Source organism: Amaranthus tricolor, chromosome 4, assembly GCF_026212465.1.
Source record: "Amaranthus tricolor cultivar Red isolate AtriRed21 chromosome 4, ASM2621246v1, whole genome shotgun sequence".
In the NCBI taxonomy this organism is placed as follows: domain Eukaryota; kingdom Viridiplantae; phylum Streptophyta; class Magnoliopsida; order Caryophyllales; family Amaranthaceae; genus Amaranthus; species Amaranthus tricolor.
Window position 1 is genome coordinate 33,051,948 of NC_080050.1, and position 18,685 is coordinate 33,070,632.

General features: G+C 47.5%; 28 non-coding genes across 28 annotated transcripts; all 28 read left to right on the top strand.

The window, feature by feature from the left end:
• Positions 1 to 153: 153 nt before the first annotated feature.
• LOC130812064 (5S ribosomal RNA) lies at positions 154 to 272 on the top strand. Its single transcript, XR_009041669.1, has one exon. It is a non-coding gene; the product is annotated as a 5S ribosomal RNA (ribosomal RNA).
• Positions 273 to 833: 561 nt separating this feature from the next.
• Positions 834 to 952, top strand: LOC130812065 (5S ribosomal RNA). The gene has a single exon (XR_009041670.1). It is a non-coding gene; the product is annotated as a 5S ribosomal RNA (ribosomal RNA).
• Positions 953 to 1,514: 562 nt separating this feature from the next.
• LOC130812066 (5S ribosomal RNA) lies at positions 1,515 to 1,633 on the top strand. The gene has a single exon (XR_009041671.1). It is a non-coding gene; the product is annotated as a 5S ribosomal RNA (ribosomal RNA).
• Positions 1,634 to 2,195: 562 nt separating this feature from the next.
• On the top strand, positions 2,196 to 2,314 carry LOC130812067 (5S ribosomal RNA). The gene has a single exon (XR_009041672.1). It is a non-coding gene; the product is annotated as a 5S ribosomal RNA (ribosomal RNA).
• Positions 2,315 to 2,876: 562 nt separating this feature from the next.
• On the top strand, positions 2,877 to 2,995 carry LOC130812069 (5S ribosomal RNA). The gene has a single exon (XR_009041674.1). It is a non-coding gene; the product is annotated as a 5S ribosomal RNA (ribosomal RNA).
• Positions 2,996 to 3,557: 562 nt separating this feature from the next.
• On the top strand, positions 3,558 to 3,676 carry LOC130812070 (5S ribosomal RNA). The gene has a single exon (XR_009041675.1). It is a non-coding gene; the product is annotated as a 5S ribosomal RNA (ribosomal RNA).
• A 561-nt stretch (positions 3,677 to 4,237) lies between these two features.
• LOC130812071 (5S ribosomal RNA) lies at positions 4,238 to 4,356 on the top strand. The gene has a single exon (XR_009041676.1). It is a non-coding gene; the product is annotated as a 5S ribosomal RNA (ribosomal RNA).
• A 560-nt stretch (positions 4,357 to 4,916) lies between these two features.
• Positions 4,917 to 5,035, top strand: LOC130812072 (5S ribosomal RNA). The gene has a single exon (XR_009041677.1). It is a non-coding gene; the product is annotated as a 5S ribosomal RNA (ribosomal RNA).
• Positions 5,036 to 5,583: 548 nt separating this feature from the next.
• LOC130812073 (5S ribosomal RNA) lies at positions 5,584 to 5,702 on the top strand. The gene has a single exon (XR_009041678.1). It is a non-coding gene; the product is annotated as a 5S ribosomal RNA (ribosomal RNA).
• Positions 5,703 to 6,248: 546 nt separating this feature from the next.
• Positions 6,249 to 6,367, top strand: LOC130811841 (5S ribosomal RNA). Its single transcript, XR_009041461.1, has one exon. It is a non-coding gene; the product is annotated as a 5S ribosomal RNA (ribosomal RNA).
• Positions 6,368 to 6,915: 548 nt separating this feature from the next.
• On the top strand, positions 6,916 to 7,034 carry LOC130811843 (5S ribosomal RNA). Its single transcript, XR_009041463.1, has one exon. It is a non-coding gene; the product is annotated as a 5S ribosomal RNA (ribosomal RNA).
• Positions 7,035 to 7,582: 548 nt separating this feature from the next.
• On the top strand, positions 7,583 to 7,701 carry LOC130812075 (5S ribosomal RNA). The gene has a single exon (XR_009041680.1). It is a non-coding gene; the product is annotated as a 5S ribosomal RNA (ribosomal RNA).
• Positions 7,702 to 8,261: 560 nt separating this feature from the next.
• On the top strand, positions 8,262 to 8,380 carry LOC130812076 (5S ribosomal RNA). The gene has a single exon (XR_009041681.1). It is a non-coding gene; the product is annotated as a 5S ribosomal RNA (ribosomal RNA).
• Positions 8,381 to 8,931: 551 nt separating this feature from the next.
• On the top strand, positions 8,932 to 9,050 carry LOC130811844 (5S ribosomal RNA). Its single transcript, XR_009041464.1, has one exon. It is a non-coding gene; the product is annotated as a 5S ribosomal RNA (ribosomal RNA).
• Positions 9,051 to 9,599: 549 nt separating this feature from the next.
• Positions 9,600 to 9,718, top strand: LOC130812077 (5S ribosomal RNA). The gene has a single exon (XR_009041682.1). It is a non-coding gene; the product is annotated as a 5S ribosomal RNA (ribosomal RNA).
• Positions 9,719 to 10,278: 560 nt separating this feature from the next.
• LOC130812078 (5S ribosomal RNA) lies at positions 10,279 to 10,397 on the top strand. The gene has a single exon (XR_009041683.1). It is a non-coding gene; the product is annotated as a 5S ribosomal RNA (ribosomal RNA).
• Positions 10,398 to 10,958: 561 nt separating this feature from the next.
• Positions 10,959 to 11,077, top strand: LOC130812080 (5S ribosomal RNA). The gene has a single exon (XR_009041684.1). It is a non-coding gene; the product is annotated as a 5S ribosomal RNA (ribosomal RNA).
• A 561-nt stretch (positions 11,078 to 11,638) lies between these two features.
• Positions 11,639 to 11,757, top strand: LOC130812081 (5S ribosomal RNA). The gene has a single exon (XR_009041685.1). It is a non-coding gene; the product is annotated as a 5S ribosomal RNA (ribosomal RNA).
• A 561-nt stretch (positions 11,758 to 12,318) lies between these two features.
• On the top strand, positions 12,319 to 12,437 carry LOC130812082 (5S ribosomal RNA). Its single transcript, XR_009041686.1, has one exon. It is a non-coding gene; the product is annotated as a 5S ribosomal RNA (ribosomal RNA).
• A 561-nt stretch (positions 12,438 to 12,998) lies between these two features.
• On the top strand, positions 12,999 to 13,117 carry LOC130812083 (5S ribosomal RNA). The gene has a single exon (XR_009041687.1). It is a non-coding gene; the product is annotated as a 5S ribosomal RNA (ribosomal RNA).
• Positions 13,118 to 13,678: 561 nt separating this feature from the next.
• Positions 13,679 to 13,797, top strand: LOC130812084 (5S ribosomal RNA). Its single transcript, XR_009041688.1, has one exon. It is a non-coding gene; the product is annotated as a 5S ribosomal RNA (ribosomal RNA).
• A 561-nt stretch (positions 13,798 to 14,358) lies between these two features.
• Positions 14,359 to 14,477, top strand: LOC130812085 (5S ribosomal RNA). Its single transcript, XR_009041689.1, has one exon. It is a non-coding gene; the product is annotated as a 5S ribosomal RNA (ribosomal RNA).
• Positions 14,478 to 15,038: 561 nt separating this feature from the next.
• LOC130812087 (5S ribosomal RNA) lies at positions 15,039 to 15,157 on the top strand. Its single transcript, XR_009041691.1, has one exon. It is a non-coding gene; the product is annotated as a 5S ribosomal RNA (ribosomal RNA).
• A 562-nt stretch (positions 15,158 to 15,719) lies between these two features.
• LOC130812088 (5S ribosomal RNA) lies at positions 15,720 to 15,838 on the top strand. The gene has a single exon (XR_009041692.1). It is a non-coding gene; the product is annotated as a 5S ribosomal RNA (ribosomal RNA).
• Positions 15,839 to 16,399: 561 nt separating this feature from the next.
• LOC130812089 (5S ribosomal RNA) lies at positions 16,400 to 16,518 on the top strand. The gene has a single exon (XR_009041693.1). It is a non-coding gene; the product is annotated as a 5S ribosomal RNA (ribosomal RNA).
• Positions 16,519 to 17,080: 562 nt separating this feature from the next.
• On the top strand, positions 17,081 to 17,199 carry LOC130812090 (5S ribosomal RNA). The gene has a single exon (XR_009041694.1). It is a non-coding gene; the product is annotated as a 5S ribosomal RNA (ribosomal RNA).
• A 561-nt stretch (positions 17,200 to 17,760) lies between these two features.
• LOC130812091 (5S ribosomal RNA) lies at positions 17,761 to 17,879 on the top strand. The gene has a single exon (XR_009041695.1). It is a non-coding gene; the product is annotated as a 5S ribosomal RNA (ribosomal RNA).
• A 561-nt stretch (positions 17,880 to 18,440) lies between these two features.
• On the top strand, positions 18,441 to 18,559 carry LOC130812092 (5S ribosomal RNA). The gene has a single exon (XR_009041696.1). It is a non-coding gene; the product is annotated as a 5S ribosomal RNA (ribosomal RNA).
• Positions 18,560 to 18,685: the final 126 nt, after the last annotated feature.

Consider the following 18,685-nt stretch of genomic DNA (forward strand, 5'->3'; position numbering starts at 1 on the left):
TCGGACAATACCGGGAGGGTGAAAAACAGTATTTGGGAAGAAGAAGGCTCGAAATAAGGGGTCTCGGTTGCGAATTTACGAGCTTCGGAATGCTCTGGTTTTTTACTTTTGGGCGGCAACGCGCATGTAATCAAATTGTTACGGTGATTGAACGGGTGCGATCATACCAGCACTAATGCACCGGATCCCATCAGAACTCCGCAGTTAAGCGTGCTTGGGCGAGAGTAGTACTAGGATGGGTGACCTCCTGGGAAGTCCTCGTGTTGCACCCCTTTTTCCGTTCTTTTTTTTTTTTTTTAATTTTTTTTTTTTTTTTTTTGTTTCCGCTGCACTTGAGCAAGAGCCATTTCAGTGATTATGGTAATATAATCCTTGGAAGTAATTTTATTTATAAAAATATAACTCGCAACCGGGCCCCGGCCTCGAATTCACGGGCACTCGAAAGGTAGGACCCGTTGAGGCGGGTCGATGCGCATGCGAACGAATTGTTCGAAAGAGGCGTGCATCGGTGCGTTCGCGTAAGCGGAAATTGCACCGGATCCCGTCGGAACTCCCCGCGGAAGCGTGCCCGGCGTGGATGGCCTCTTGATTTCCAAGTGTTGCGCGGATTTCTTAAATATTTCGTCGTTTTTTTGTTGCGAGTTCACCTGGCTTTTACAGCCGGCGGACTCTTTTGTGAATCGGACAATACCGGGAGGGTGAAAAACAGTATTTGGGAAGAAGAAGGCTCGAAATAAGGGGTCTCGGTTGCGAATTTACGAGCTTCGGAATGCTCTGGTTTTTTACTTTTGGGCGGCAACGCGCATGTAATCAAATTGTTACGGTGATTGAACGGGTGCGATCATACCAGCACTAATGCACCGGATCCCATCAGAACTCCGCAGTTAAGCGTGCTTGGGCGAGAGTAGTACTAGGATGGGTGACCTCCTGGGAAGTCCTCGTGTTGCACCCCTTTTTCCGTTCTTTTTTTTTTTTTTTAATTTTTTTTTTTTTTTTTTTTGTTTCCGCTGCACTTGAGCAAGAGCCATTTCAGTGATTATGGTAATATAATCCTTGGAAGTAATTTTATTTATAAAAATATAACTCGCAACCGGGCCCCGGCCTCGAATTCACGGGCACTCGAAAGGTAGGACCCGTTGAGGCGGGTCGATGCGCATGCGAACGAATTGTTCGAAAGAGGCGTGCATCGGTGCGTTCGCGTAAGCGGAAATTGCACCGGATCCCGTCGGAACTCCCCGCGGAAGCGTGCCCGGCGTGGATGGCCTCTTGATTTCCAAGTGTTGCGCGGATTTCTTAAATATTTCGTCGTTTTTTTGTTGCGAGTTCACCTGGCTTTTACAGCCGGCGGACTCTTTTGTGAATCGGACAATACCGGGAGGGTGAAAAACAGTATTTGGGAAGAAGAAGGCTCGAAATAAGGGGTCTCGGTTGCGAATTTACGAGCTTCGGAATGCTCTGGTTTTTTACTTTTGGGCGGCAACGCGCATGTAATCAAATTGTTACGGTGATTGAACGGGTGCGATCATACCAGCACTAATGCACCGGATCCCATCAGAACTCCGCAGTTAAGCGTGCTTGGGCGAGAGTAGTACTAGGATGGGTGACCTCCTGGGAAGTCCTCGTGTTGCACCCCTTTTTCCGTTCTTTTTTTTTTTTTTTTAATTTTTTTTTTTTTTTTTTTGTTTCCGCTGCACTTGAGCAAGAGCCATTTCAGTGATTATGGTAATATAATCCTTGGAAGTAATTTTATTTATAAAAATATAACTCGCAACCGGGCCCCGGCCTCGAATTCACGGGCACTCGAAAGGTAGGACCCGTTGAGGCGGGTCGATGCGCATGCGAACGAATTGTTCGAAAGAGGCGTGCATCGGTGCGTTCGCGTAAGCGGAAATTGCACCGGATCCCGTCGGAACTCCCCGCGGAAGCGTGCCCGGCGTGGATGGCCTCTTGATTTCCAAGTGTTGCGCGGATTTCTTAAATATTTCGTCGTTTTTTTGTTGCGAGTTCACCTGGCTTTTACAGCCGGCGGACTCTTTTGTGAATCGGACAATACCGGGAGGGTGAAAAACAGTATTTGGGAAGAAGAAGGCTCGAAATAAGGGGTCTCGGTTGCGAATTTACGAGCTTCGGAATGCTCTGGTTTTTTACTTTTGGGCGGCAACGCGCATGTAATCAAATTGTTACGGTGATAGAACGGGTGCGATCATACCAGCACTAATGCACCGGATCCCATCAGAACTCCGCAGTTAAGCGTGCTTGGGCGAGAGTAGTACTAGGATGGGTGACCTCCTGGGAAGTCCTCGTGTTGCACCCCTTTTTCCGTTCTTTTTTTTTTTTTTTTAATTTTTTTTTTTTTTTTTTTGTTTCCGCTGCACTTGAGCAAGAGCCATTTCAGTGATTATGGTAATATAATCCTTGGAAGTAATTTTATTTATAAAAATATAACTCGCAACCGGGCCCCGGCCTCGAATTCACGGGCACTCGAAAGGTAGGACCCGTTGAGGCGGGTCGATGCGCATGCGAACGAATTGTTCGAAAGAGGCGTGCATCGGTGCGTTCGCGTAAGCGGAAATTGCACCGGATCCCGTCGGAACTCCCCGCGGAAGCGTGCCCGGCGTGGATGGCCTCTTGATTTCCAAGTGTTGCGCGGATTTCTTAAATATTTCGTCGTTTTTTTGTTGCGAGTTCACCTGGCTTTTACAGCCGGCGGACTCTTTTGTGAATCGGACAATACCGGGAGGGTGAAAAACAGTATTTGGGAAGAAGAAGGCTCGAAATAAGGGGTCTCGGTTGCGAATTTACGAGCTTCGGAATGCTCTGGTTTTTTACTTTTGGGCGGCAACGCGCATGTAATCAAATTGTTACGGTGATTGAACGGGTGCGATCATACCAGCACTAATGCACCGGATCCCATCAGAACTCCGCAGTTAAGCGTGCTTGGGCGAGAGTAGTACTAGGATGGGTGACCTCCTGGGAAGTCCTCGTGTTGCACCCCTTTTTCCGTTCTTTTTTTTTTTTTTTTAATTTTTTTTTTTTTTTTTTTGTTTCCGCTGCACTTGAGCAAGAGCCATTTCAGTGATTATGGTAATATAATCCTTGGAAGTAATTTTATTTATAAAAATATAACTCGCAACCGGGCCCCGGCCTCGAATTCACGGGCACTCGAAAGGTAGGACCCGTTGAGGCGGGTCGATGCGCATGCGAACGAATTGTTCGAAAGAGGCGTGCATCGGTGCGTTCGCGTAAGCGGAAATTGCACCGGATCCCGTCGGAACTCCCCGCGGAAGCGTGCCCGGCGTGGATGGCCTCTTGATTTCCAAGTGTTGCGCGGATTTCTTAAATATTTCGTCGTTTTTTTGTTGCGAGTTCACCTGGCTTTTACAGCCGGCGGACTCTTTTGTGAATCGGACAATACCGGGAGGGTGAAAAACAGTATTTGGGAAGAAGAAGGCTCGAAATAAGGGGTCTCGGTTGCGAATTTACGAGCTTCGGAATGCTCTGGTTTTTTACTTTTGGGCGGCAACGCGCATGTAATCAAATTGTTACGGTGATAGAACGGGTGCGATCATACCAGCACTAATGCACCGGATCCCATCAGAACTCCGCAGTTAAGCGTGCTTGGGCGAGAGTAGTACTAGGATGGGTGACCTCCTGGGAAGTCCTCGTGTTGCACCCCTTTTTCCGTTCTTTTTTTTTTTTTTTTAATTTTTTTTTTTTTTTTTTGTTTCCGCTGCACTTGAGCAAGAGCCATTTCAGTGATTATGGTAATATAATCCTTGGAAGTAATTTTATTTATAAAAATATAACTCGCAACCGGGCCCCGGCCTCGAATTCACGGGCACTCGAAAGGTAGGACCCGTTGAGGCGGGTCGATGCGCATGCGAACGAATTGTTCGAAAGAGGCGTGCATCGGTGCGTTCGCGTAAGCGGAAATTGCACCGGATCCCGTCGGAACTCCCCGCGGAAGCGTGCCCGGCGTGGATGGCCTCTTGATTTCCAAGTGTTGCGCGGATTTCTTAAATATTTCGTCGTTTTTTTGTTGCGAGTTCACCTGGCTTTTACAGCCGGCGGACTCTTTTGTGAATCGGACAATACCGGGAGGGTGAAAAACAGTATTTGGGAAGAAGAAGGCTCGAAATAAGGGGTCTCGGTTGCGAATTTACGAGCTTCGGAATGCTCTGGTTTTTTACTTTTGGGCGGCAACGCGCATGTAATCAAATTGTTACGGTGATTGAACGGGTGCGATCATACCAGCACTAATGCACCGGATCCCATCAGAACTCCGCAGTTAAGCGTGCTTGGGCGAGAGTAGTACTAGGATGGGTGACCTCCTGGGAAGTCCTCGTGTTGCACCCCTTTTTCCGTTCTTTTTTTTTTTTTTTAATTTTTTTTTTTTTTTTTTGTTTCCGCTGCACTTGAGCAAGAGCCATTTCAGTGATTATGGTAATATAATCCTTGGAAGTAATTTTATTTATAAAAATATAACTCGCAACCGGGCCCCGGCCTCGAATTCACGGGCACTCGAAAGGTAGGACCCGTTGAGGCGGGTCGATGCGCATGCGAACGAATTGTTCGAAAGAGGCGTGCATCGGTGCGTTCGCGTAAGCGGAAATTGCACCGGATCCCGTCGGAACTCCCCGCGGAAGCGTGCCCGGCGTGGATGGCCTCTTGATTTCCAAGTGTTGCGCGGATTTCTTAAATATTTCGTCGTTTTTTTGTTGCGAGTTCACCTGGCTTTTACAGCCGGCGGACTCTTTTGTGAATCGGACAATACCGGGAGGGTGAAAAACAGTATTTGGGAAGAAGAAGGCTCGAAATAAGGGGTCTCGGTTGCGAATTTACGAGCTTCGGAATGCTCTGGTTTTTTACTTTTGGGCGGCAACGCGCATGTAATCAAATTGTTACGGTGATTGAACGGGTGCGATCATACCAGCACTAATGCACCGGATCCCATCAGAACTCCGCAGTTAAGCGTGCTTGGGCGAGAGTAGTACTAGGATGGGTGACCTCCTGGGAAGTCCTCGTGTTGCACCCCTTTTTCCGTTCTTTTTTTTTTTTTTTAATTTTTTTTTTTTTTTGTTTCCGCTGCACTTGAGCAAGAGCCATTTCAGTGATTATGGTAATATAATCCTTGGAAGTAATTTTATTTATAAAATTATAACTCGCAACCGGGCCCCGGCCTCGAATTCACGGGCACTCGAAAGGTAGGACCCGTTGAGGCGGGTCGATGCGCATGCGAACGAATTGTTCGAAAGAGGCGTGCATCGGTGCGTTCGCGTAAGCGGAAATTGCACCGGATCCCGTCGGAACTCCCCGCGGAAGCGTGCCCGGCGTGGATGGCCTCTTGATTTCCAAGTGTTGCGCGGATTTCTTAAATATTTCGTCGTTTTTTTGTTGCGAGTTCTTTTGTGAATCGGACTCTTTTGTGAATCGGACAATACCAGGAGGGTGAAAAACAGTATTTGGGAAGAAGAAGGCTCGAAATAAGGGGTCTCGGTTGCGAATTTACGAGCTTCGGAATGCTCTGGTTTTTTACTTTTGGGCGGCAACGCGCATGTAATCAAATTGTTACGGTGATTGAACGGGTGCGATCATACCAGCACTAATGCACCGGATCCCATCAGAACTCCGCAGTTAAGCGTGCTTGGGCGAGAGTAGTACTAGGATGGGTGACCTCCTGGGAAGTCCTCGTGTTGCACCCCTTTTTCCGTTCTTTTTTTTTTTTTTTAATTTTTTTTTTTTTGTTTCCGCTGCACTTGAGCAAGAGCCATTTCAGTGATTATGGTAATATAATCCTTGGAAGTAATTTTATTTATAAAATTATAACTCGCAACCGGGCCCCGGCCTCGAATTCACGGGCACTCGAAAGGTAGGACCCGTTGAGGCGGGTCGATGCGCATGCGAACGAATTGTTCGAAAGAGGCGTGCATCGGTGCGTTCGCGTAAGCGGAAATTGCACCGGATCCCGTCGGAACTCCCCGCGGAAGCGTGCCCGGCGTGGATGGCCTCTTGATTTCCAAGTGTTGCGCGGATTTCTTAAATATTTCGTCGTTTTTTTGTTGCGAGTTCTTTTGTGAATCGGACTCTTTTGTGAATCGGACAATACCAGGAGGGTGAAAAACAGTATTTGGGAAGAAGAAGGCTCGAAATAAGGGGTCTCGGTTGCGAATTTACGAGCTTCGGAATGCTCTGGTTTTTTACTTTTGGGCGGCAACGCGCATGTAATCAAATTGTTACGGTGATTGAACGGGTGCGATCATACCAGCACTAATGCACCGGATCCCATCAGAACTCCGCAGTTAAGCGTGCTTGGGCGAGAGTAGTACTAGGATGGGTGACCTCCTGGGAAGTCCTCGTGTTTCACCCCTTTTTCCGTTCTTTTTTTTTTTTTTTAATTTTTTTTTTTTTTTGTTTCCGCTGCACTTGAGCAAGAGCCATTTCAGTGATTATGGTAATATAATCCTTGGAAGTAATTTTATTTATAAAATTATAACTCGCAACCGGGCCCCGGCCTCGAATTCACGGGCACTCGAAAGGTAGGACCCGTTGAGGCGGGTCGATGCGCATGCGAACGAATTGTTCGAAAGAGGCGTGCATCGGTGCGTTCGCGTAAGCGGAAATTGCACCGGATCCCGTCGGAACTCCCCGCGGAAGCGTGCCCGGCGTGGATGGCCTCTTGATTTCCAAGTGTTGCGCGGATTTCTTAAATATTTCGTCGTTTTTTTGTTGCGAGTTCTTTTGTGAATCGGACTCTTTTGTGAATCGGACAATACCAGGAGGGTGAAAAACAGTATTTGGGAAGAAGAAGGCTCGAAATAAGGGGTCTCGGTTGCGAATTTACGAGCTTCGGAATGCTCTGGATTTTTACTTTTGGGCGGCAACGCGCATGTAATCAAATTGTTACGGTGATTGAACGGGTGCGATCATACCAGCACTAATGCACCGGATCCCATCAGAACTCCGCAGTTAAGCGTGCTTGGGCGAGAGTAGTACTAGGATGGGTGACCTCCTGGGAAGTCCTCGTGTTTCACCCCTTTTTCCGTTCTTTTTTTTTTTTTTTAATTTTTTTTTTTTTTTGTTTCCGCTGCACTTGAGCAAGAGCCATTTCAGTGATTATGGTAATATAATCCTTGGAAGTAATTTTATTTATAAAATTATAACTCGCAACCGGGCCCCGGCCTCGAATTCACGGGCACTCGAAAGGTAGGACCCGTTGAGGCGGGTCGATGCGCATGCGAACGAATTGTTCGAAAGAGGCGTGCATCGGTGCGTTCGCGTAAGCGGAAATTGCACCGGATCCCGTCGGAACTCCCCGCGGAAGCGTGCCCGGCGTGGATGGCCTCTTGATTTCCAAGTGTTGCGCGGATTTCTTAAATATTTCGTCGTTTTTTTGTTGCGAGTTCTTTTGTGAATCGGACTCTTTTGTGAATCGGACAATACCAGGAGGGTGAAAAACAGTATTTGGGAAGAAGAAGGCTCGAAATAAGGGGTCTCGGTTGCGAATTTACGAGCTTCGGAATGCTCTGGATTTTTACTTTTGGGCGGCAACGCGCATGTAATCAAATTGTTACGGTGATTGAACGGGTGCGATCATACCAGCACTAATGCACCGGATCCCATCAGAACTCCGCAGTTAAGCGTGCTTGGGCGAGAGTAGTACTAGGATGGGTGACCTCCTGGGAAGTCCTCGTGTTGCACCCCTTTTTCCGTTCTTTTTTTTTTTTTTTAATTTTTTTTTTTTTTTTTTGTTTCCGCTGCACTTGAGCAAGAGCCATTTCAGTGATTATGGTAATATAATCCTTGGAAGTAATTTTATTTATAAAATTATAACTCGCAACCGGGCCCCGGCCTCGAATTCACGGGCACTCGAAAGGTAGGACCCGTTGAGGCGGGTCGATGCGCATGCGAACGAATTGTTCGAAAGAGGCGTGCATCGGTGCGTTCGCGTAAGCGGAAATTGCACCGGATCCCGTCGGAACTCCCCGCGGAAGCGTGCCCGGCGTGGATGGCCTCTTGATTTCCAAGTGTTGCGCGGATTTCTTAAATATTTCGTCGTTTTTTTGTTGCGAGTTCACCTGGCTTTTACAGCCGGCGGACTCTTTTGTGAATCGGACAATACCGGGAGGGTGAAAAACAGTATTTGGGAAGAAGAAGGCTCGAAATAAGGGGTCTCGGTTGCGAATTTACGAGCTTCGGAATGCTCTGGTTTTTTACTTTTGGGCGGCAACGCGCATGTAATCAAATTGTTACGGTGATTGAACGGGTGCGATCATACCAGCACTAATGCACCGGATCCCATCAGAACTCCGCAGTTAAGCGTGCTTGGGCGAGAGTAGTACTAGGATGGGTGACCTCCTGGGAAGTCCTCGTGTTGCACCCCTTTTTCCGTTCTTTTTTTTTTTTTTTAATTTTTTTTTTTTTTTTTTGTTTCCGCTGCACTTGAGCAAGAGCCATTTCAGTGATTATGGTAATATAATCCTTGGAAGTAATTTTATTTATAAAAATATAACTCGCAACCGGGCCCCGGCCTCGAATTCACGGGCACTCGAAAGGTAGGACCCGTTGAGGCGGGTCGATGCGCATGCGAACGAATTGTTCGAAAGAGGCGTGCATCGGTGCGTTCGCGTAAGCGGAAATTGCACCGGATCCCGTCGGAACTCCCCGCGGAAGCGTGCCCGGCGTGGATGGCCTCTTGATTTCCAAGTGTTGCGCGGATTTCTTAAATATTTCGTCGTTTTTTTGTTGCGAGTTCTTTTGTGAATCGGACTCTTTTGTGAATCGGACAATACCAGGAGGGTGAAAAACAGTATTTGGGAAGAAGAAGGCTCGAAATAAGGGGTCTCGGTTGCGAATTTACGAGCTTCGGAATGCTCTGGATTTTTACTTTTGGGCGGCAACGCGCATGTAATCAAATTGTTACGGTGATTGAACGGGTGCGATCATACCAGCACTAATGCACCGGATCCCATCAGAACTCCGCAGTTAAGCGTGCTTGGGCGAGAGTAGTACTAGGATGGGTGACCTCCTGGGAAGTCCTCGTGTTTCACCCCTTTTTCCGTTCTTTTTTTTTTTTTTTAATTTTTTTTTTTTTTTTGTTTCCGCTGCACTTGAGCAAGAGCCATTTCAGTGATTATGGTAATATAATCCTTGGAAGTAATTTTATTTATAAAATTATAACTCGCAACCGGGCCCCGGCCTCGAATTCACGGGCACTCGAAAGGTAGGACCCGTTGAGGCGGGTCGATGCGCATGCGAACGAATTGTTCGAAAGAGGCGTGCATCGGTGCGTTCGCGTAAGCGGAAATTGCACCGGATCCCGTCGGAACTCCCCGCGGAAGCGTGCCCGGCGTGGATGGCCTCTTGATTTCCAAGTGTTGCGCGGATTTCTTAAATATTTCGTCGTTTTTTTGTTGCGAGTTCTTTTGTGAATCGGACTCTTTTGTGAATCGGACAATACCAGGAGGGTGAAAAACAGTATTTGGGAAGAAGAAGGCTCGAAATAAGGGGTCTCGGTTGCGAATTTACGAGCTTCGGAATGCTCTGGATTTTTACTTTTGGGCGGCAACGCGCATGTAATCAAATTGTTACGGTGATTGAACGGGTGCGATCATACCAGCACTAATGCACCGGATCCCATCAGAACTCCGCAGTTAAGCGTGCTTGGGCGAGAGTAGTACTAGGATGGGTGACCTCCTGGGAAGTCCTCGTGTTGCACCCCTTTTTCCGTTCTTTTTTTTTTTTTTTAATTTTTTTTTTTTTTTTTTGTTTCCGCTGCACTTGAGCAAGAGCCATTTCAGTGATTATGGTAATATAATCCTTGGAAGTAATTTTATTTATAAAATTATAACTCGCAACCGGGCCCCGGCCTCGAATTCACGGGCACTCGAAAGGTAGGACCCGTTGAGGCGGGTCGATGCGCATGCGAACGAATTGTTCGAAAGAGGCGTGCATCGGTGCGTTCGCGTAAGCGGAAATTGCACCGGATCCCGTCGGAACTCCCCGCGGAAGCGTGCCCGGCGTGGATGGCCTCTTGATTTCCAAGTGTTGCGCGGATTTCTTAAATATTTCGTCGTTTTTTTGTTGCGAGTTCACCTGGCTTTTACAGCCGGCGGACTCTTTTGTGAATCGGACAATACCGGGAGGGTGAAAAACAGTATTTGGGAAGAAGAAGGCTCGAAATAAGGGGTCTCGGTTGCGAATTTACGAGCTTCGGAATGCTCTGGTTTTTTACTTTTGGGCGGCAACGCGCATGTAATCAAATTGTTACGGTGATTGAACGGGTGCGATCATACCAGCACTAATGCACCGGATCCCATCAGAACTCCGCAGTTAAGCGTGCTTGGGCGAGAGTAGTACTAGGATGGGTGACCTCCTGGGAAGTCCTCGTGTTGCACCCCTTTTTCCGTTCTTTTTTTTTTTTTTTAATTTTTTTTTTTTTTTTTTTGTTTCCGCTGCACTTGAGCAAGAGCCATTTCAGTGATTATGGTAATATAATCCTTGGAAGTAATTTTATTTATAAAAATATAACTCGCAACCGGGCCCCGGCCTCGAATTCACGGGCACTCGAAAGGTAGGACCCGTTGAGGCGGGTCGATGCGCATGCGAACGAATTGTTCGAAAGAGGCGTGCATCGGTGCGTTCGCGTAAGCGGAAATTGCACCGGATCCCGTCGGAACTCCCCGCGGAAGCGTGCCCGGCGTGGATGGCCTCTTGATTTCCAAGTGTTGCGCGGATTTCTTAAATATTTCGTCGTTTTTTTGTTGCGAGTTCACCTGGCTTTTACAGCCGGCGGACTCTTTTGTGAATCGGACAATACCGGGAGGGTGAAAAACAGTATTTGGGAAGAAGAAGGCTCGAAATAAGGGGTCTCGGTTGCGAATTTACGAGCTTCGGAATGCTCTGGTTTTTTACTTTTGGGCGGCAACGCGCATGTAATCAAATTGTTACGGTGATTGAACGGGTGCGATCATACCAGCACTAATGCACCGGATCCCATCAGAACTCCGCAGTTAAGCGTGCTTGGGCGAGAGTAGTACTAGGATGGGTGACCTCCTGGGAAGTCCTCGTGTTGCACCCCTTTTTCCGTTCTTTTTTTTTTTTTTTAATTTTTTTTTTTTTTTTTTTGTTTCCGCTGCACTTGAGCAAGAGCCATTTCAGTGATTATGGTAATATAATCCTTGGAAGTAATTTTATTTATAAAAATATAACTCGCAACCGGGCCCCGGCCTCGAATTCACGGGCACTCGAAAGGTAGGACCCGTTGAGGCGGGTCGATGCGCATGCGAACGAATTGTTCGAAAGAGGCGTGCATCGGTGCGTTCGCGTAAGCGGAAATTGCACCGGATCCCGTCGGAACTCCCCGCGGAAGCGTGCCCGGCGTGGATGGCCTCTTGATTTCCAAGTGTTGCGCGGATTTCTTAAATATTTCGTCGTTTTTTTGTTGCGAGTTCACCTGGCTTTTACAGCCGGCGGACTCTTTTGTGAATCGGACAATACCGGGAGGGTGAAAAACAGTATTTGGGAAGAAGAAGGCTCGAAATAAGGGGTCTCGGTTGCGAATTTACGAGCTTCGGAATGCTCTGGTTTTTTACTTTTGGGCGGCAACGCGCATGTAATCAAATTGTTACGGTGATTGAACGGGTGCGATCATACCAGCACTAATGCACCGGATCCCATCAGAACTCCGCAGTTAAGCGTGCTTGGGCGAGAGTAGTACTAGGATGGGTGACCTCCTGGGAAGTCCTCGTGTTGCACCCCTTTTTCCGTTCTTTTTTTTTTTTTTTAATTTTTTTTTTTTTTTTTTTGTTTCCGCTGCACTTGAGCAAGAGCCATTTCAGTGATTATGGTAATATAATCCTTGGAAGTAATTTTATTTATAAAAATATAACTCGCAACCGGGCCCCGGCCTCGAATTCACGGGCACTCGAAAGGTAGGACCCGTTGAGGCGGGTCGATGCGCATGCGAACGAATTGTTCGAAAGAGGCGTGCATCGGTGCGTTCGCGTAAGCGGAAATTGCACCGGATCCCGTCGGAACTCCCCGCGGAAGCGTGCCCGGCGTGGATGGCCTCTTGATTTCCAAGTGTTGCGCGGATTTCTTAAATATTTCGTCGTTTTTTTGTTGCGAGTTCACCTGGCTTTTACAGCCGGCGGACTCTTTTGTGAATCGGACAATACCGGGAGGGTGAAAAACAGTATTTGGGAAGAAGAAGGCTCGAAATAAGGGGTCTCGGTTGCGAATTTACGAGCTTCGGAATGCTCTGGTTTTTTACTTTTGGGCGGCAACGCGCATGTAATCAAATTGTTACGGTGATTGAACGGGTGCGATCATACCAGCACTAATGCACCGGATCCCATCAGAACTCCGCAGTTAAGCGTGCTTGGGCGAGAGTAGTACTAGGATGGGTGACCTCCTGGGAAGTCCTCGTGTTGCACCCCTTTTTCCGTTCTTTTTTTTTTTTTTTAATTTTTTTTTTTTTTTTTTTGTTTCCGCTGCACTTGAGCAAGAGCCATTTCAGTGATTATGGTAATATAATCCTTGGAAGTAATTTTATTTATAAAAATATAACTCGCAACCGGGCCCCGGCCTCGAATTCACGGGCACTCGAAAGGTAGGACCCGTTGAGGCGGGTCGATGCGCATGCGAACGAATTGTTCGAAAGAGGCGTGCATCGGTGCGTTCGCGTAAGCGGAAATTGCACCGGATCCCGTCGGAACTCCCCGCGGAAGCGTGCCCGGCGTGGATGGCCTCTTGATTTCCAAGTGTTGCGCGGATTTCTTAAATATTTCGTCGTTTTTTTGTTGCGAGTTCACCTGGCTTTTACAGCCGGCGGACTCTTTTGTGAATCGGACAATACCGGGAGGGTGAAAAACAGTATTTGGGAAGAAGAAGGCTCGAAATAAGGGGTCTCGGTTGCGAATTTACGAGCTTCGGAATGCTCTGGTTTTTTACTTTTGGGCGGCAACGCGCATGTAATCAAATTGTTACGGTGATTGAACGGGTGCGATCATACCAGCACTAATGCACCGGATCCCATCAGAACTCCGCAGTTAAGCGTGCTTGGGCGAGAGTAGTACTAGGATGGGTGACCTCCTGGGAAGTCCTCGTGTTGCACCCCTTTTTCCGTTCTTTTTTTTTTTTTTTAATTTTTTTTTTTTTTTTTTTGTTTCCGCTGCACTTGAGCAAGAGCCATTTCAGTGATTATGGTAATATAATCCTTGGAAGTAATTTTATTTATAAAAATATAACTCGCAACCGGGCCCCGGCCTCGAATTCACGGGCACTCGAAAGGTAGGACCCGTTGAGGCGGGTCGATGCGCATGCGAACGAATTGTTCGAAAGAGGCGTGCATCGGTGCGTTCGCGTAAGCGGAAATTGCACCGGATCCCGTCGGAACTCCCCGCGGAAGCGTGCCCGGCGTGGATGGCCTCTTGATTTCCAAGTGTTGCGCGGATTTCTTAAATATTTCGTCGTTTTTTTGTTGCGAGTTCACCTGGCTTTTACAGCCGGCGGACTCTTTTGTGAATCGGACAATACCGGGAGGGTGAAAAACAGTATTTGGGAAGAAGAAGGCTCGAAATAAGGGGTCTCGGTTGCGAATTTACGAGCTTCGGAATGCTCTGGTTTTTTACTTTTGGGCGGCAACGCGCATGTAATCAAATTGTTACGGTGATTGAACGGGTGCGATCATACCAGCACTAATGCACCGGATCCCATCAGAACTCCGCAGTTAAGCGTGCTTGGGCGAGAGTAGTACTAGGATGGGTGACCTCCTGGGAAGTCCTCGTGTTGCACCCCTTTTTCCGTTCTTTTTTTTTTTTTTTAATTTTTTTTTTTTTTTTTTTGTTTCCGCTGCACTTGAGCAAGAGCCATTTCAGTGATTATGGTAATATAATCCTTGGAAGTAATTTTATTTATAAAAATATAACTCGCAACCGGGCCCCGGCCTCGAATTCACGGGCACTCGAAAGGTAGGACCCGTTGAGGCGGGTCGATGCGCATGCGAACGAATTGTTCGAAAGAGGCGTGCATCGGTGCGTTCGCGTAAGCGGAAATTGCACCGGATCCCGTCGGAACTCCCCGCGGAAGCGTGCCCGGCGTGGATGGCCTCTTGATTTCCAAGTGTTGCGCGGATTTCTTAAATATTTCGTCGTTTTTTTGTTGCGAGTTCACCTGGCTTTTACAGCCGGCGGACTCTTTTGTGAATCGGACAATACCGGGAGGGTGAAAAACAGTATTTGGGAAGAAGAAGGCTCGAAATAAGGGGTCTCGGTTGCGAATTTACGAGCTTCGGAATGCTCTGGTTTTTTACTTTTGGGCGGCAACGCGCATGTAATCAAATTGTTACGGTGATTGAACGGGTGCGATCATACCAGCACTAATGCACCGGATCCCATCAGAACTCCGCAGTTAAGCGTGCTTGGGCGAGAGTAGTACTAGGATGGGTGACCTCCTGGGAAGTCCTCGTGTTGCACCCCTTTTTCCGTTCTTTTTTTTTTTTTTTAATTTTTTTTTTTTTTTTTTTGTTTCCGCTGCACTTGAGCAAGAGCCATTTCAGTGATTATGGTAATATAATCCTTGGAAGTAATTTTATTTATAAAAATATAACTCGCAACCGGGCCCCGGCCTCGAATTCACGGGCACTCGAAAGGTAGGACCCGTTGAGGCGGGTCGATGCGCATGCGAACGAATTGTTCGAAAGAGGCGTGCATCGGTGCGTTCGCGTAAGCGGAAATTGCACCGGATCCCGTCGGAACTCCCCGCGGAAGCGTGCCCGGCGTGGATGGCCTCTTGATTTCCAAGTGTTGCGCGGATTTCTTAAATATTTCGTCGTTTTTTTGTTGCGAGTTCACCTGGCTTTTACAGCCGGCGGACTCTTTTGTGAATCGGACAATACCGGGAGGGTGAAAAACAGTATTTGGGAAGAAGAAGGCTCGAAATAAGGGGTCTCGGTTGCGAATTTACGAGCTTCGGAATGCTCTGGTTTTTTACTTTTGGGCGGCAACGCGCATGTAATCAAATTGTTACGGTGATTGAACGGGTGCGATCATACCAGCACTAATGCACCGGATCCCATCAGAACTCCGCAGTTAAGCGTGCTTGGGCGAGAGTAGTACTAGGATGGGTGACCTCCTGGGAAGTCCTCGTGTTGCACCCCTTTTTCCGTTCTTTTTTTTTTTTTTTAATTTTTTTTTTTTTTTTTTTTGTTTCCGCTGCACTTGAGCAAGAGCCATTTCAGTGATTATGGTAATATAATCCTTGGAAGTAATTTTATTTATAAAAATATAACTCGCAACCGGGCCCCGGCCTCGAATTCACGGGCACTCGAAAGGTAGGACCCGTTGAGGCGGGTCGATGCGCATGCGAACGAATTGTTCGAAAGAGGCGTGCATCGGTGCGTTCGCGTAAGCGGAAATTGCACCGGATCCCGTCGGAACTCCCCGCGGAAGCGTGCCCGGCGTGGATGGCCTCTTGATTTCCAAGTGTTGCGCGGATTTCTTAAATATTTCGTCGTTTTTTTGTTGCGAGTTCACCTGGCTTTTACAGCCGGCGGACTCTTTTGTGAATCGGACAATACCGGGAGGGTGAAAAACAGTATTTGGGAAGAAGAAGGCTCGAAATAAGGGGTCTCGGTTGCGAATTTACGAGCTTCGGAATGCTCTGGTTTTTTACTTTTGGGCGGCAACGCGCATGTAATCAAATTGTTACGGTGATTGAACGGGTGCGATCATACCAGCACTAATGCACCGGATCCCATCAGAACTCCGCAGTTAAGCGTGCTTGGGCGAGAGTAGTACTAGGATGGGTGACCTCCTGGGAAGTCCTCGTGTTGCACCCCTTTTTCCGTTCTTTTTTTTTTTTTTTAATTTTTTTTTTTTTTTTTTTGTTTCCGCTGCACTTGAGCAAGAGCCATTTCAGTGATTATGGTAATATAATCCTTGGAAGTAATTTTATTTATAAAAATATAACTCGCAACCGGGCCCCGGCCTCGAATTCACGGGCACTCGAAAGGTAGGACCCGTTGAGGCGGGTCGATGCGCATGCGAACGAATTGTTCGAAAGAGGCGTGCATCGGTGCGTTCGCGTAAGCGGAAATTGCACCGGATCCCGTCGGAACTCCCCGCGGAAGCGTGCCCGGCGTGGATGGCCTCTTGATTTCCAAGTGTTGCGCGGATTTCTTAAATATTTCGTCGTTTTTTTGTTGCGAGTTCACCTGGCTTTTACAGCCGGCGGACTCTTTTGTGAATCGGACAATACCGGGAGGGTGAAAAACAGTATTTGGGAAGAAGAAGGCTCGAAATAAGGGGTCTCGGTTGCGAATTTACGAGCTTCGGAATGCTCTGGTTTTTTACTTTTGGGCGGCAACGCGCATGTAATCAAATTGTTACGGTGATTGAACGGGTGCGATCATACCAGCACTAATGCACCGGATCCCATCAGAACTCCGCAGTTAAGCGTGCTTGGGCGAGAGTAGTACTAGGATGGGTGACCTCCTGGGAAGTCCTCGTGTTGCACCCCTTTTTCCGTTCTTTTTTTTTTTTTTTAATTTTTTTTTTTTTTTTTTTGTTTCCGCTGCACTTGAGCAAGAGCCATTTCAGTGATTATGGTAATATAATCCTTGGAAGTAATTTTATTTATAAAAATATAACTCGCAACCGGGCCCCGGCCTCGAATTCACGGGCACTCGAAAGGTAGGACCCGTTGAGGCGGGTCGATGCGCATCGCGAACGAATTGTTCGAAAGAGGCGTGCATCGGTGCGTTCGCGTAAGCGGAAATTGCACCGGATCCCGTCGGAACTCCCCGCGGAAGCGTGCCCGGCGTGGATGGCCTCTTGATTTCCAAGTGTTGCGCGGATTTCTTAAATATTTCGTCGTTTTTTTGTTGCGAGTTCACCTGGCTTTTACAGCCGGCGGACTCTTTTGTGAATCGGACAATACCGGGAGGGTGAAAAACAGTATTTGGGAAGAAGAAGGCTCGAAATAAGGGGTCTCGGTTGCGAATTTACGAGCTTCGGAATGCTCTGGTTTTTTACTTTTGGGCGGCAACGCGCATGTAATCAAATTGTTACGGTGATTGAACGGGTGCGATCATACCAGCACTAATGCACCGGATCCCATCAGAACTCCGCAGTTAAGCGTGCTTGGGCGAGAGTAGTACTAGGATGGGTGACCTCCTGGGAAGTCCTCGTGTTGCACCCCTTTTTCCGTTCTTTTTTTTTTTTTTTAATTTTTTTTTTTTTTTTTTTGTTTCCGCTGCACTTGAGCAAGAGCCATTTCAGTGATTATGGTAATATAATCCTTGGAAGTAATTTTATTTATAAAAATATAACTCGCAACCGGGCCCCGGCCTCGAATTCACGGGCACTCGAAAGGTAGGACCCGTTGAGGCGGGTCGATGCGCATGCGAACGAATTGTTCGAAAGAGGCGTGCATCGGTGCGTTCGCGTAAGCGGAAATTGCACCGGATCCCGTCGGAACTCCCCGCGGAAGCGTGCCCGGCGTGGATGGCCTCTTGATTTCCAAGTGTTGCGCGGATTTCTTAAATATTTCGTCGTTTTTTTGTTGCGAGTTCACCTGGCTTTTACAGCCGGCGGACTCTTTTGTGAATCGGACAATACCGGGAGGGTGAAAAACAGTATTTGGGAAGAAGAAGGCTCGAAATAAGGGGTCTCGGTTGCGAATTTACGAGCTTCGGAATGCTCTGGTTTTTTACTTTTGGGCGGCAACGCGCATGTAATCAAATTGTTACGGTGATTGAACGGGTGCGATCATACCAGCACTAATGCACCGGATCCCATCAGAACTCCGCAGTTAAGCGTGCTTGGGCGAGAGTAGTACTAGGATGGGTGACCTCCTGGGAAGTCCTCGTGTTGCACCCCTTTTTCCGTTCTTTTTTTTTTTTTTTAATTTTTTTTTTTTTTTTTTTGTTTCCGCTGCACTTGAGCAAGAGCCATTTCAGTGATTATGGTAATATAATCCTTGGAAGTAATTTTATTTATAAAAATATAACTCGCAACCGGGCCCCGGCCTCGAATTCACGGGCACTCGAAAGGTAGGACCCGTTGAGGCGGGTCGATGCGCATGCGAACGAATTGTTCGAAAGAGGCGTGCATCGGTGCGTTCGCGTAAGCGGAAATTGCACCGGATCCCGTCGGAACTCCCCGCGGAAGCGTGCCCGGCGTGGATGGCCTCTTGATTTCCAAGTGTTGCGCGGATTTCTTAAATATTTCGTCGTTTTTTTGTTGCGAGTTCACCTGGCTTTTACAGCCGGCGGACTCTTTTGTGAATCGGACAATACCGGGAGGGTGAAAAACAGTATTTGGGAAGAAGAAGGCTCGAAATAAGGGGTCTCGGTTGCGAATTTACGAGCTTCGGAATGCTCTGGTTTTTTACTTTTGGGCGGCAACGCGCATGTAATCAAATTGTTACGGTGATTGAACGGGTGCGATCATACCAGCACTAATGCACCGGATCCCATCAGAACTCCGCAGTTAAGCGTGCTTGGGCGAGAGTAGTACTAGGATGGGTGACCTCCTGGGAAGTCCTCGTGTTGCACCCCTTTTTCCGTTCTTTTTTTTTTTTTTTAATTTTTTTTTTTTTTTTTTTGTTTCCGCTGCACTTGAGCAAGAGCCATTTCAGTGATTATGGTAATATAATCCTTGGAAGTAATTTTATTTATAAAAAT